At 37.5% G+C, this 12,052-nt stretch overlaps 1 pseudogene; it reads right to left on the bottom strand.

Moving 5' to 3' along the window:
- Positions 1-8,842: 8,842 nt before the first annotated feature.
- LOC119562549 lies at positions 8,843-10,182 on the bottom strand (annotated as a pseudogene).
- Between the last annotated feature and the right edge of the window lie 1,870 nt (positions 10,183-12,052).

Below are 12,052 nucleotides of genomic sequence, written 5' to 3'. Positions count from 1 at the left end.
GACGTTATATATACAGATTTTAGTAAAGCCTTTGACTCTGTAAACCACTCTCTTCTTTTATTCAAATTAGATCAGCTCGGGCTTCCGAATAATCTGTTAACTTGGATTTCAAGTTATTTGAATGGTAGATCTCAGAGGGTTTTATTCAAAAACTCTGTTTCCAAGATGATCAACGTGACTTCTGGAGTGCCTCAGGGCAGTCATTTAGGCCCTTTGCTGTTTACTCTGTTTATAAATGATCTTCCCTCTATAGTAACTCACTCTCGTGTACTAATGTATGCTGATGATGTTAAGCTTTGTTTTTCATATAATAATATTGGGTCTGGTTTCTGCTTGCAGTCAGACATTAATAGATTCCAGGAATGGTGTCAGTACAACCTTTTGAATTTAAACTATCTTAAATGCAACGTTATGACTTTTTATAGGGGTACGCCAACGTTCATAAGTTACTCTCTTCAGAACATGTCCCTGGACCGAATATACTCAGTAAACGATTTAGGTGTTCTCCTAGATCCTAAACTCAAAGTTGACTCCCACATAACCTCTACTGTAAATAAAGCTATGAGTGTTCTTGGGTTTATAAAGCGTTGGTCTAAGGAATTTGATGATCCATACACTACCAAATTATTATTTACCTCCCTTGTCCGTCCTAATTTGGAATACTGTTCTTCCGTTTGGAGTCCTCAGTATCAAGTGCACATTGACCGTATAGAGTCGGTACAGAAACAATTTCTTCTTTTTGCCTTACGTGGTTTGAACTGGGATCAAAACGTCAGGTTGCCTTCTTACTCGAGTAGATTGCTTTTAATTAATTTGCCTAGTCTAGTAAGCCGTAGAACTATGCTTGGTACTATTTTTATGAACAATCTTATCAGAGGCGATATTGATTCTGTAGATTTGGTAAGCCGCCTTACTTTCAATGTTCCTGTTAGACTAATGCGAAACTACTATCCTATGCCACGATGTTCATCTAATTTTAGTCGGCATGAGCCTCTTCGCGTTCTTTGTAATAATTATAACAACCTATATCATTTAATTTGTTCCTCAACCTCTATCCCTGTATTAAAAACTAAAATCTTAGCTCATTTGCTTTAGTCTTGTTGATCTATGTTTTGTCCTGTCCTTGTTTGTTCTATGTACCTTCCTCGCGAACCGTATTTGCCCGAAATAAAAATGGGCCCGCGCGTAACAAGCACGTGCTTGGTGTCGTTTGGGCCACTTGTTTGTACTGCTCTTAGTGCATCAACGTTCAACAAATATAATCAACTAAATGAAAAGGATGATTTGAATGTGTAGACATTATTAAAAATTAATTTACTTCTCTAGAGTATAAAGTTCTTAATACAGCAAATACATATGATTGAATTATAGCTACAGCTGATTCTAAAACTAATAGGGCAATTTGAGCTACTAATAAAAATGTTACTAGTAAATAAGATATAGTATTGAGCTGGCAAATCTTATAATTGAAGCGTGCGTTCACTTGAAGATTTTATTTGCAACTAACATAAAAGGAGAATACAATTATCATACATTATCGATGCTCCATCTTCGTAAGAGCGAGATGACACTAGAGACCATGCCGGCATTGCCAGAGTTCTATAAACGCATTTTATATTCTACACCCTTCCTCAATGCTTGCATGTTTACAAAAATGAAAATCTAATTTAAATGTAACATCTCAGTAAATTCTACATGTTTCTTCTTTGGGAGATTTTTGGTCAAAATATCAGCAATCATTTCATTAGTACATTTATACTTTAACAAAACTTGACCTTCCTTGACAACTTGTCTTACAAAATGATAGCGTATATCAATATGCTTTGTTCTGGAATGATGAACTGGATTCTTGGCCAGAGCTTGGGAACTCAAATTGTCACCGTACAAGATGATTGAAGTCTTCTCGTCTCCGCAGCCAATTTCGTTTATCAGTCTGCGCATCAGAATGGCCTCCTTGCAAGCTGATGATAGCGCCATATACTCCGCTTCGGTACTGCTAAGGGCGACACTTCGCTGCTTTTCAGATCGCCAAGAAATTGGACCTCCAGCTAGGAAGTAGATGTACCCTGTATATGACTTCCTGTCGACTTTGTCACCGGCCCAATCCGCGCCTACGTATCCAAGAAAGGGTTGACCACACTGTCTGTACTGTAGTTTCATGTCAACTGTTGATGCCAGATACCTCAATACATGCTTGATACCGGCCAGATGTTCGGTATGTGGATCCTGATTCCGTTGAGCCAGTTTGGAAACGGAATGCAAAATGTCCGGCCTGGTTGTAAGTGCAAGCCACATTAGCTCGCCAACAGCAGACTGGTATAGAGTTGGATCAATCTTTTTGCACTGATTGCTAGTACAAGCTACCTGGTATCCTGCATTCAGTGGTGTGGCAGCCTGTCTGCAATTTTCAATGCCGTGTGCATGCAGTAGATCCTTTATATACTGCGAATGTTCCAGGGAAATTGCTCCTAGCTCTCCCTCACGCTCTATCTCCAAGCCCAAGAAAAGGTTTAGTGAGCCTTTGTCCACGCATTCGAACGACTTCGAGATACTCGATTTAATTCTGAGCAGATCCTCTTTTGACTGACAGGCTACCAGGATGTCATCAACGTATACAAGAATTAGCGAGAGGCTTCCATTGCCAGTCTGCTTGTAAAGACAGGGTTCGTTCTCAAAAGCAATGAAGCCGAGCTTAACCAGGGTACTATCAAGCATGGAATTCCATTCCCTTCCTGAGTGCTTTAATCTGTATATCGCTTTCTTGAGAAGCAAACTTTTTTCAGGACGACTCTGATCGATATACCCCTCCGGTTGCTTCATGTATACCATCTCACTAAGGTCGCTGTTTAAGTACGCTGTACATACGTCCATCTGATGCAGATACAGACCGAGCTCTACTGCTAAGGCCAATATAAAACGCACACTCTCTAGCCTGCAAACTGGAGAGAAAGTCTCTTGATAGTTAACGCCGTATTGCTGGGAGCATCCTTTTGCAACCAGACGGGCCTTGAAACGTTCTATTTGGCCATCCTTGTCGCGCTTGACGTTAAATACCCATTTGCATCCGATCGCACGCTGATTTCTTGGTAAATCTGCAATCTGCCAGGTCTGGTTTGCGAGAAGAGCATCGTATTCCCTTTGCATAGCATCACGCCATTCGGATGCATTCGGACTGCTCATCGCCTCTTTAAATGTTGCTGGTATCGGGACATCTTTTGACACTAAAACACCTAGGATGTTGTACTGCTTTTTGGGACGACCAGGCTTGCCAGTCCGGATGAGCTTCGGCCGACCAGTCCCTACACGTATCTCCTTTTTGTCATCGTTCTCATCTTTTTCTTCCTCAATCTTTGTATCCTCATCGTTTTCGTTCTTGTCCTTTTCGTCCTTGTCCTTTTCGTCAGATTCTGATGCACTCTCGAACTGATCGGAACTTTCACTAGAGCTGTCATCTCCACCAGATTCGCTTGAATCGTGACCAATCTTATCAGCCTCCGGAAAAAGATCAAGAACAGCTTTATCGTCGTCTACTGCATTATGATTTTCATCAAATAGGACATCTCTTTTTTCGACTACTAGTCGCGTAGTTGAATGGTACAGACGATAACCTTTAGCCGCCACCGAGTACCCAACCATTATATACTCCTTGCCTTTTGGTTGAAACTTGCTTCCTTTTCGTGGACCCTTGTCCAGAGCAACTGCAATAGAACCAAATACCTTTAGATGATTTATACAAGGTTTCTTACCAGTCCACGCTTCTATTGGGGTCATGCAATTCACTGCGCTGGTTGGAGAACGATTTCGTAAGTAAACAGCTGTGTTAACAGCCTCAGCCCATAAGGATTCGCATAATCCTGACTGCACGAGTAGGCATCTAGACATTTCCACTAATGTCCTATTAGCCCTCTCAGCAACTCCATTCTGCTGTGGTGTGTAAGCTATGGTAAGCTGCCTAGCGATACCATGATGACGAAGAAAGTCATCGAACTCTTTGTTGACGAATTCTCCCCCGTTGTCCGTGCGAAGACATTTCAACTTTCTATCTGTCTGCCGTTCAACCAGATTCTTAAACTCCATGAACTTTGACAGGACTTCATCCTTCTTGCGCAAGAAATACACAAAATCCTCCTGGATTTGTCATCGATAAATGTCAGGAAATACTTCGATCCTGCCAGCGATTGTGTGGGAAACGGGCCACATACATCTGCATGTATCAGCTCCAAAAGCTCTGTGGCTCTGTTGGCGGTAGCAGCTGGAAACGGTAGTTGGTGGATTTTGCTGAGCATGCAAGTCTTACACTTGACATCCTGTGGAAGAATCATATTTTCCACACCACGCACCATACCTTTCGAAACAATTTCCCTCAGACTAGAAAAATTGAGGTGACCATATCTCTTGTGCAATAAAACGCCGTCAGTTACAGGGGCGGAAAAACACTTGCTGTTTGTGCCGTTGGCACTGACAATGCATTCGCCGTCCTGCATGACCTTTGCGTTTTGCAGACCGAAATTCACCGTGCACCTGTTTTTCACCGCACTGCTAACTGACATAAAATTGCCATGCATTTTTGGAACATAAAGCACGTTCTTCAAGGTTAATGTACACAGCTCTGTCTGAAACTTTACACCACCTTTTCCTTCAGCTTCCAGGAAACCAGCATTGGCAAGACCAATCATCTCTGTGTGTTTTTCAAATTTAGTGAAAAGCTCTCTTTCACAACACATATGGCTTGTCGCCCCACTGTCCAAACACCACATCGACTTATGAAAATTGCCGGCGTCCAACGCATTTAGCAAGCTGCACTGTCGATTCGATCCACTGTTGGTCGTCGTGCGAATATGGTTGTCTCTTTCAACAGCTTGTGGACACTGGGACTTTACATGTCCACGCTCGCCACACTTGAAACAGACGATATTATTTCTTTTCTTCTGCCCATTCGTCTTCGTACAAGAATTTTTGTTCTGTGCTGCGACAAACGCCTTTGTATTGTCATCCTGCTCATTTGCGATTCCCCTTCGTTCGCCTTCTTCTTTGAGCTTAATGCAGAGAGTTTCAAACGACGGCAATTCATCTCTGGTCTCGATAGCCACCACGAAATTTTCGAATTGTTCTGGAAGACTCGACAGTAAAACAATTGTGCGTAGCTCCTCATTTAGGTCAATTCCAACTGAAATTAGACCATCCAGAACTTCCAGGAATTCATTAATATAACTGGATATGTTTTGGCCATGTCCTATTCGCTTCCCAAGCAACTTCTTGTACAACTGTACCTTCCGAACCGGACCACGAGGCTGATGCACTTCTTTTAGCTTTCCCCAAGCTTCTGACGAAGATTGACAATTTTTTATGTAGGCCAACTGCGATGTTTTTACACTTAATGTAATTGTCGCCAAAGCCTTTTGGTCTTGTGCACTCCAATCGACGCCTTCAGGAGCATTTGTAGCAGTCAATTCTCCGGACGTTACACTCCACAACCCAGAATGCACCAACACAGATCGCATCTGTATGCTCCATGAGTCATAGTTATTGTCTTCTAACTTATCTATTTGATATAGACCACTCATATTTGTCTTTTGAGTTACACAATGTTCCTAGCTTTTAAACACTCTTCCGATTTAACCGTGCTTGGGCCCATAACCTATTGAACTGGCAAATCTTATAATTGAAGCCGCCGTGCGTGCGTTCACTTGAAGAGTTTATTTGCAACTAACATAAAAGGAGAATACAATTATCATACATTATCGATGCTCCATCTTCGTAAGAGCGAGATGACACTAGAGGACATGCCAGCATTGCCAGAGTTCTATAAACGCATTTTATTTTCTACATATAGAAGGTTCTGTATTTCCTAATAAAGTTAGTAATAGATGTCCAGCAATTATATTAGCTGTTAATCGAACAGCTAATGTTCCCGGTCGAATAATATTTCTAATAGTTTCAATACATACTATAAATGGTATAAGAACTGCTGGTGTTCCTTGTGGTACTAAATGAGCAAATATATGTTTGTATGATTAATTCATCCGTATAACATAAAACATAATCACATAGGTAAAGCTAAAGATAAAGTTAAAGTTAAATGACATGTTCTTGTAAAAATATATGGGAATAAACCTATGAAATTATTAAATAAAATTAATGAAAACAAGAAAGAACGCTATGGTCGAGTACCTCGACTATCAGATACCCGTTACTCACCTAAAGGGACCAAAGGGAAATGGAGATATGCAAGCAGCAAAGCGAGATTTAAATGCGCCACCTACCGGCGGAAGACAGATTTAAGCATTGTGGGCGTTAGGGTAGGCGTGGCATTTCAGTTAAAATTTTTAATCTAGCATAAAAATTGTGGGCGCCACAGGCTTGGGCGGTTTGTGGGCGTTAGAGTGGGCGTGGCATATTCGCATAACAAACTTGCGCTGCGTACAAGGCTACGGAATCTAAATCTGAAATCCCAATACTCTATCTTTGATAGTTTCCGAGATATCCGCGTTCATACTTACGATTTTTTGACGTTTGTGGGCGGTTTGTGGGCGTTAAAGTGGGCGTGGCAAACTTTTTTTTAAGTCAATCGATAGGTATTGATGAGAACAATTCATTTCAGTTTAAATTTTTACTCTAGCATCAAAACTGTAGGAGCCACAGTTTTGGGCGGTTTGTGGGCGTTAGAGTGGGCGTGGCACTCTACTGAAACAAACTTGCGCTGCGTAAGAAGCTCAGGAATCTGCTCGCCAAATCTCAATAGCCTAGCTCTCATAGTTTCCAAGATCTCAGCGTTCATCCGGACAGACGGACAGACGGACAGACGGACATGGCTAGATCGACTCGGCTAGTGATCCTGATCAAGAATATATATACTTTATGGGGTCGGAAACGCTTCCTTCTGCCTGTTACATACTTTCCGACGAATCTAGTATACCCTTTTACTCTACGAGTAACGGGTATAACAAGGAAGAACGCTATAGTCGAGTACCTCGACTATCGGATACCCGTTACTCAGCTAAAGGGACCAAAGGAAAATGGAGATATGCAAGCAGCAAATGCGCCACCTACCGGCGGTAGACAGATTTAAGCGTTGTGGGCGTTAGAGTGGGCGTGGCAAAGTTTTTTTAAATCAATCGATAGGTATTGACGAGACCAATACATTTCAGTTAACATTTTTTATCTAGCATAAAAATTGTGGGCGCCACAGATTTGGGCGGTTTGTGGGCGTTAGAGTGGGCGTGGCATATTCGCGTAACAAACTTGCGCTGCGCTCAAGCCTACGGAATCTAAATCTGAAATCCCGTTTCTCTATCTTTGATATTTTCCGAGATATCCGCGTTCATATTTACGATTTTTTGAAGTTTGTGAGCGGTTTGTGGGCGTTATAGTGGGCGTGACAAACTTTTTTTTGGGTCAATCGGTAGGTATTGATGAGAACAATACATTTCAGTTAAAATTTTTGTTCTAGCATCAAAACTGTAGGATCCACAGTTTTGGGCGGTTTGTGGGCGTTAGAGTGGGCGTGGCACTCTTTTGAAATAAACTTGCGCTGCGCAGGAATCTCAGGAATCTGCATGCCAAATCCCAGTATTGTAGCTCTTATAGTTTCCGAGATCTCAGCGTTCATACGGACAGACGGACAGACGGACAGACGGACATGGCTAGATCGACTCGGCTAGTGATCCTGATCAAGAATATATATACTTTATGGGGTCGGAAACGCTTCCTTCTGCCTGTTACATACTTTCCGACGAATCTAGTATACCCTTTTACTCTACGAGTAACGGGTATAAATAGCTGAAGGGTCAAATACAGAAAATAAATTTGTTATCATTTTCAATTTATTGAATTTAAATTAATATATTTTAATTCAATTGATTTAGGGGAAGTTGGTATATAAGAATAATAATTAATTGAACAGAATAAAATAAATGTAATAGAAAAAATAATGAATAATAATAATCATCTAATTGGGGCTATTTGTGGGATTAAAAAATATTAATAATTTAATTATTTTAGTTTAACATACTAATGTTATACTTTTAACTTATTTTTTTTCATTAGAAGTAAGTGCTAATTTACTATGAAGTGGTTTAAGAGACCAGTACTTGCTTTCAGTCATCTAATGAAGAATTATTACTAGAAATTCATTTAATAAAATAATTTACAGGAACACTTTCAATAACAATTGGTATAAATCTATGATTAGCTCCACAAATTTCTGAACATTGTCCGTAAAATAAGCCTGGTCGGTTAATAAAAAAATTAGTTTGGTTTAAACGACCTGGTGTTCCATCAACCTTTACCCCTAAAGCTGGGACTGTTCAAGAATGAATTACATCAGCAGCTGTCACTAAAATTCGAATTTGTGAATTTATAGGTAAAACAATTCGACTATCAACGTCTAGTAATCGAAATCCATCAGTTGCTAATTCATTTGTAGGAATTATATATGAATCAAATTCAATATTATTAAAATCTGAATATTCATAACTTCAGTATCATTGATGACCAATTCTTTTTAAAGTTACTGAAGGTTCATTAATTTCATCTAATAAATATAATAAACGTAAAGAAGGAAGAGCAATAAATAATAAAATAATTGCTGGTAAAATAGTTCAAATTATTTCGATTAATTGTCCGTGTAAAAGAAATCGATTTACATAATTATTAAAAAATAATATAAATATTAAATATCCAACTAATACAGTAATTATTACTAAAATTAATAATGCGTGATCATGGAAAAAAAATTAATTGTTCCATTAAAGGAGAAGCTCTATCTTGTAAACCTAAATTACCTCATGTAGACATTAATTTTCTAATAAAAGTAAAATACTTTATATATGGAGCTTAGATCCATTGCACTAATCTGCCATATTAGAAATTAATTTGTTAAAAGTGGTAATTCAGAATAGCTATGTTCAGCTGGTGGAGTATTTTGGTATCATTCAATAGATGAATTTAATTGAATTGGATAAATTACTTGTCGTTGGGGAACTAAACTTTCTCAGATAATATAAAAAAAGAATAAAATACCCAATAATGAAATAGAAGACCCAATAGTTGGGACTACATTTCAAGTTGTGTAAGCATCAGGATAATCTGAGTAACGTCGAGGTATTCCAGCTAATCCTAAAAAGTGTTGAGGGAAAAATGTTAAATTTACTCCAATAAATATAATAATAAATTGACTTTTTAATCACTTAGCATTTAATGTTAATCCAGTAAATAAAGGGTATCAATGAATAAACCCTGCTATAATAGCAAATACAGCTCCTATAGATAAAACATAATGAAAATGAGCTACTACATAATAAATGTCATGTAAAATAATATCAACTGATGAATTAGCTAATACTACTCCAGTTAATCCTCCTACTGTAAATAAAAATACAAATCCTAAAGCTCATAAAAAAGCTGGGGAATATGAAAGTTAAATTCCATGTAGAGTTGCTAATCATCTGAAAATTTTAATTCCAGTTGGTACAGCAATAATTATAGTTGCTGAAGTAAAATAAGCTCGAGTGTCTACGTCTATTCCTACTGTAAATATATGATGAGCTCATACAATAAACCCTAATAATCCAATTGCAAGTATTGCGTAAATTATTCCTAAAGAACCAAAAGTTTCCTTTTTTCCAGACTCTTGACTAATAATATGAGAAATTATTCCAAATCCTGGTAAAATTAAAATATAAACTTCAGTGTGTCCAAAAAATCAAAATAAATGTTGGTATAAAATAGGGTCTCCTCCTCCCGCTGGGTCAAAAAATGAGGTATTTAAATTTCGATCTGTTAATAATATAGTAATAGCTCCGTCTAGTACTGGTAATGATAATAAAAGTAATAAAGCAGTAATTACAACTGATCAAACAAATAACGGCATTCGGTCTAATGTAATATCAGTTGATCGTGTATTAATTACAGTTGAAATAAAATTTACAGCTCCTAAAATTGAAGAAATTCCGCCTAGATGTAATGATAAAATTGCTAAATCTACTGAAGCTCCTCCATGAGAAATTCCAGCAGAAAGAGGTGGGTAAACAGTTCAACCTGTTCCAGCTCCGTTTTGAACCATTCTTCTCACTAATAATAAAGAAAGAGCAGGAGGCAGTAATCAAAATCTTATATTATTTATTCGTGGGAATGCTATATCTGGGGCCCCTAATATAAATGGAACTAATCAATTTCCAAACCCTCCAATTATAATTGGTATTACTATAAAAAAACAAGAAAGAACGCTATGGTCGAGTACCTCGACTATCAGATACCCGTTACTCACCTAAAGGGACCAAAGGGAAATGGAGATATGCAAGCAGCAAAGCGAGATTTAAATGCGCCACCTACCGGCGGAAGACAGATTTAAGCATTGTGGGCGTTAGGGTAGGCGTGGCAAATTTTTTTTTGGATCAATCGATAGGCATTGACGAGACCAATACATTTCAGTTAAAATTTTTAATCTAGCATAAAAATTGTGGGCGCCACAGGCTTGGGCGGTTTGTGGGCGTTAGAGTGGGCGTGGCATATTCGCATAACAAACTTGCGCTGCGTACAAGGCTACGGAATCTAAATCTGAAATCCCAATACTCTATCTTTGATAGTTTCCGAGATATCCGCGTTCATACTTACGATTTTTTGACGTTTGTGGGCGGTTTGTGGGCGTTAAAGTGGGCGTGGCAAACTTTTTTTTAAGTCAATCGATAGGTATTGATGAGAACAATTCATTTCAGTTTAAATTTTTACTCTAGCATCAAAACTGTAGGAGCCACAGTTTTGGGCGGTTTGTGGGCGTTAGAGTGGGCGTGGCACTCTACTGAAACAAACTTGCGCTGCGTAAGAAGCTCAGGAATCTGCTCGCCAAATCTCAATAGCCTAGCTCTCATAGTTTCCAAGATCTCAGCGTTCATCCGGACAGACGGACATGGCTAGATCGACTCGGCTAGTGATCCTGATCAAGAATATATATACTTTATGGGGTCGGAAACGCTTCCTTCTGCCTGTTACATACTTTCCGACGAATCTAGTATACCCTTTTACTCTACGAGTAACGGGTATAATTATAGTAAAAGCATGTGCAGTAACAATTACGTTATACATTTGATCATCTCCAATTAATGCTCCTGGATGACCTAATTCAGCTCGAATTAAAATTCTTAGAGATGTTCCTACTATTCCGGCTCAAGCTCCAAAAATAAAATATAGAGTTCCAATATCTTTATGATTTGTAGAAAATAATCATTGTCGCGATTGGATTAAGTGGCTGAAGTTTAGGCGATAGATTGTAAATCTATTTATAAGAGTTATTCTTCTTAATCAAATCAATTAAATTGGTCTTATAGTTAATAATGACATCGAACTGCAATTTTGAAGGAGTAAAATTTTACTAAGCCTTAAAGGAACACCCTTTATTTACAGCTTTGAAGGCTATTAGTTTGATTAACTTAAAACCTTAGAATAAAAAAAAAATAAAATAATTAAGAATAATCCAAAAATTGAAAAAAAAAAGTTATAATCAGATATAAATTGGTATTATTACTATTTATATTTATTTCTATGACTCAATTATTTTCGAAATAATTGAGTATAAAAGCTGAGTAACAAATCCGGAGATAAAAAAATAATGTAATTAAAGTTGATATTATTATTAATGTTAATAAAATATATTGATTACATAATGTTAATTGTCGAATTACCAATCATTTAGGTAAAAATCCTAAAAATGGAGGTAATCCACCTAAAGATAAAAAATTTATAAATAATGAAAATTTTAAAATTTTTCTATTAACAAATCAAGAAAATAATTGATTTAAATGAAATAATTTAAAAATATTAAATATAAATGTTAAAATAAAAGATAAAAATGAATAAAATAAAAAATAAATTAATCAAATAGATTCTCTAATTATTAAAGATCTTAATATTCATCCTAAATGAATAATAGAAGAAAAAGCCATTAATTTTCGTAATGAAGTTGGATTTAACCCCCCAATAACTCCAATAACTACAGATAAAATTACTCTAATTAATAATAAATTTTTAATATTTAAATAAGAAATTAATATTAATG

Source organism: Drosophila subpulchrella, unplaced genomic scaffold (genome assembly GCF_014743375.2).
Source record: "Drosophila subpulchrella strain 33 F10 #4 breed RU33 unplaced genomic scaffold, RU_Dsub_v1.1 Primary Assembly Seq57, whole genome shotgun sequence".
Lineage (NCBI taxonomy): Eukaryota > Metazoa > Arthropoda > Insecta > Diptera > Drosophilidae > Drosophila > Drosophila subpulchrella.
Note: the sequence above shows the minus strand (reverse complement) of the source record. Positions and strands in the feature narration are given on the sequence as shown.